The following is a 4,443-nucleotide window of genomic DNA, read 5'->3' on the forward strand; positions in this document are numbered from 1 at the left end:
AGACAAGGTATGCCCATGCTTTAGTGAAGAGAAATGGGAAGGCAAAAGGGTGAGCCTCATATGGAGGAGTAGGGCATGTCACTTAAGGCTTAAATATTCTCTAGAAAAACAAAAACAGAAAACAAAAAACTGGAGGCATCTCCACAGCCTCAGAAGAAGGCAGAGGTGGCCTTTTCAGTAAACTTTCTCCACTCAAGTGTCCAGAAGCGGGGAGAGGCAGCCACTCTTCTTCCCACTCCGGGTCACCTTTTCCTTGTGTGGACACGTGCTGCAGGGCTCGGAAGGCAGAGATTCACTTGTAGGTTAAAAGTCAGCATCTCCAGCACTGCACTTTGAATTCCTCCATCTCAGGCCCTCTGAGGGAAGAGGCTTTACCTCTGGAGGCCAGTCATCTTCTGGAGGCAATCCAATGAGAGCAAAGATTTTGCCCAACTGGCCAGCTTTGGAGTTTCCACGGAAGGGAGGTTTTCAGCAAAACATGTCTGCAAAGACACAGCTGTAGATTCTGGCTAAGACAAGGTCAGCCAGCTGGACCGCCCAGTTACTTGTCACCAGAATGTTCTCTGGTGTCAGGTCCCAGTGAACAATGCAATATGCATGAAGAAAATATGGGCTGCTTAGAAACTGACCCATCAGATCCCTGGTGGTCTCAACCGGCAAGCCTGGTGGGGGTGCTTGTCGCGGTATGTCCTTAGATCCTGGTCAATATGCTCAAACACTAGGGTGACCTTGATGTCTGGATCAGTTCCCGCAAGTAGCTACAACAACATGCCCGAAGCCTCCTCAGTTAAGACCACCTCATGAGCTGTGCTAATGGAAAAGCTCCCTCTAATTCATTCTCCATTAGGAACTCTCACACTCCTAGGCATCACAAAGTGGCCCTGATCTCAGGCCTTGTACATCATCCCATGGACACCAACATCAATTTCAGCCTCTGGTTCATATTGAAAGGTAGCCATTCTCAGAGCAGGGGATTGGCTTATGCCCAACCAAGAGCTGTGGAGGTGGCCCTTTATTGGGCTGGGAGGGTGTCACACACTGGGGATCCGTCCTGGGCTTCTGAACACTATGGACCAAACTACAGACACTATTTTTTTAAAAAATAATAATAATAATAATAAGGTCTCTGGATGTTTAGTTGGCCTTAAAGTAGCTGAATTTCTCCTCTGAGTGATCAGCACATACACTGAAAAACTGAATCTTCAGCACTACTGTTGACATCTTTCCTGTGTGTTCTAGAATCTGACAGCCTATCTTCAAATGGTAAAGGGAAAATTTCACATTTCACGCAGAGCTAACCCAAAAGGAGTGAGCTCAAGTTACTACTGCTGTTAATACTATGGGGTTTTTCTCTTTTCTTTCTTTGTGCATGTCTGTGCATGTGTGTACATGTGGTGTGTGTGTGTATAGGGCGTATGTGTGTGTACATGGGGTATGTTTGTGTGTGCACATAAGGTGTGGGGGTATGTGAGGTAAATGTGTGTGCTTGTCTATAGGCATAGTGTGTATATGTATGTGGGGGGGTGCATGCATGTGAGTATGCATATTTGGAGTGTTCACATGCAGGAATTCAGGTGTCTCACTTTTCAGTGCATTTCCTTATGATAGGATCTTTTACCAAACCTGGATCCTGGGAAGCTCCGGGATCCACCTGCCTCTGCTGCCCCTCCCAGCACTGGGATTATAAACTTGTGCCGCCACATCCAGCTTTTACATGAGTCTTGAGAATCCAAATCCAGCCTCTTCTGCGTCTGTGGCCAGCACGTTACTCACTGGACATCTCCCCAGCCCATACTGTTGTTTTTGACATTGAGTGCCTGGGGACTGCTACAGAGTACTGCAGCCCCACTAGCAATCAAAGCTCTGCTCCTCCACATCCCGCTAGCTCATAGCTGCTGTTTGTTGAAAGGAGCTGCTTGTTCATCCCAGCTGTGCAGAACCAAAATAATCACACAGAAACTGTATTAATTAAATCACTGCTTGGCCCATTAGCTCTAACTTCATATTGGCTAACTCTTACATATTAATTTAACCCATCTCCATTAATCTGTTCATCACCACGAGGTCGTGGCCTACCAGCAAAGTTTCAGTGTGTCTGTCTCTGGCAGCAGCTCCATGGCTACTCTCTGACTCTGACTCCTTTCTCTCAGCATTCAGTTTAGTTTTCCCTACCTCTCTAAGTTCTTCCCTGCTATAGATCCAAAGCAGTCTTTTATTAAACAATGGTATTCACAGCATACAGAGGGGAATCCTACATTACCTCCCCTTTTCCGTTTAAATAAAAAAGAAGGTTTTAACTTTAACATAGTAAAATTACATATAACAAAATAGGTATCAAGCAAGAATTACAGTTACAATATTTATATCTACTTTATGTTTTATTATAACTAAGGAAAACTATAACTATAAATTCTTCAACTCCATCAGAGACTCCAGAAGGATATATTACCTAAGTAAACAGGAATTACATTGTAAGCAACTTCCAAAACTCTAGAAATGACAGAGACATCTCACTGCCTGGACTGTCACCAAAAGTTCTACTATACTGTTGGGGCATCCATCTTCAGCCTACAGGCCCATAGTATCCGGCAGACTTTTTAAGGAAGCAAGAAATTTCAAAGACAGTTCCACCTATATTGGCAGTTTGTCAGTCACTTTCTTCTGTGTCCTGCAGAATGCCTAGCAGACTCTTTCATGAAGCAGGAACCCCAAAGGACTGTCTCACCTTTAGGCAAGTTCATCAGTCATTTCTCCGCAGGTGCTGCATGTCCAGTTCATCAAGCAGTCCAGACAACAGCAGTTTCTTGCCTAAATGGCTAACCAACTCCATAAGGATCCTCTTTGATGCCCGTCTTCCTCTTGAAGTGGATTGGAGCTGCCTATCTAAGTTCTGCCCTGCTATAGGTCCAGAGCAGTCCTTTATTAACCAATAGTATTCACAGTATAAGAGGGGAATTCCACATCAGCTATTTTCAGCCCAGAGCATCCATATGCAAGGTAGGATTGCTTAGGATGCTGTCAGGTGAGATAGAGAAATACCTATTTCTCCAGTCTGATGTTCAGACCCAATGAAAACAATGTTCTACAGTTGTCTGTGCAAAAAGCCACTGTGATATTTAATCTTGATTGGCTTGAGAAGCACCTAGGAGATTTGTAAAGCATACCTCCCAGTGTGTCCATGACATAGCTTCCACAGACTAGATTGTGAGGGTTATAATCTAATTAATAGGTCAATCCAGTGACAGACTCAACATTTGCATAGAAGAGTAGAAGTTGGAGGGAGTGGATCACAGGGGTGGTGGAGGTGCCCTTGATGGGTATGCCTTGGCCCTGGCTCTGTCCTATGGCTCCTTTGCTTTCATAACTGCTATGAAATGAGCATCTCTGCTTTGCCACACACTCCCCAGCATGATGATATGCCTAGCCACAGCCCTGGAAACAATGGAGCCAGCTGACCATGGGCTGAAGCCATCTCAACCATGAGCCAAATAAACCCTTCCTCCTCTAGGTGGTTTCTCTCAGTATTTGTCACAGCCTCAACGACAAAACCTGACTTACACAAACAGCTACTTCAGAGTTCTTAAGGTTATTTTTATTATTTTTAATCATGGGTAGGGGAGTCTCAATATCACAATAAAGAATGATGAGGTACTTCAGTGTTTCTCTGTGAAACACTGTTTCTCTGACTCATTTAAATTGTAACAATGTCCTCCAAACCCATTAAATCTTGTCAGTTTGTAAATGAAGGATTTCAGGATTCTTTTAATGACTGAATAGCTTTCCATTGTGTGTGTATCCATATATATGTGTGTGTGTGTATTATACACACACACCTATATGCATACACACATGCATATTCTCTCTCTCTCTCTCTCTCTCTCTCTCTCTCTCTCTCTCTCTCTCTCTCTCTCCCCCTCTCTCTCATTCTTATTGTCTATGACCCCAGCCATGGGATGGTGCAGCTAAGAGTTAAGATGGGTCTTCCCACCTCAGTGAACCCAGTCTATGAACTCTCTCTCAGGCATGCCCAAAGGCTTGTCTCCTAGGTGACTTCAGATCTTGTCAAGCTGACAATGTTAACTATCACATGGACTGAATCATCTCCCCGGCCCAGATCTGGCCTTTTCTCCTATAACCAGAGGCTGTGTTCTCAGTACACTGCACTCACTGTACATCTTGTATCTTGGGGATATAAGAAGGACTATACGTGTGTGTGTTCTTCAGGATTTTAACATCTGACTTGACTCAAATAATGCTAATTATCTATTGCCACAGAACATAATGTCCCCAAACTCACAGCTTAAAACAGCAAATGTTTGCCTCCTCACCATACTCAGTCTCTCACGAAGCTGAAGTCAATCTGTTCCCAGTCTCTCAAGGCTCTAATGATGCTGAAGTCAATCTGTTCCCAGTCTCTCAAGGCTCTAATGATGCTGAAGTCAA

At 44.2% G+C, this 4,443-nt stretch overlaps 1 pseudogene; it reads right to left on the reverse strand.

The window, feature by feature from the left end:
• Positions 1-303: 303 nt before the first annotated feature.
• On the reverse strand, positions 304-959 carry LOC113456294 (annotated as a pseudogene).
• Between the last annotated feature and the right edge of the window lie 3,484 nt (positions 960-4,443).

Source organism: Microtus ochrogaster, chromosome 7 (assembly GCF_000317375.1).
Source record: "Microtus ochrogaster isolate Prairie Vole_2 chromosome 7, MicOch1.0, whole genome shotgun sequence".
NCBI lineage: Eukaryota > Metazoa > Chordata > Mammalia > Rodentia > Cricetidae > Microtus > Microtus ochrogaster.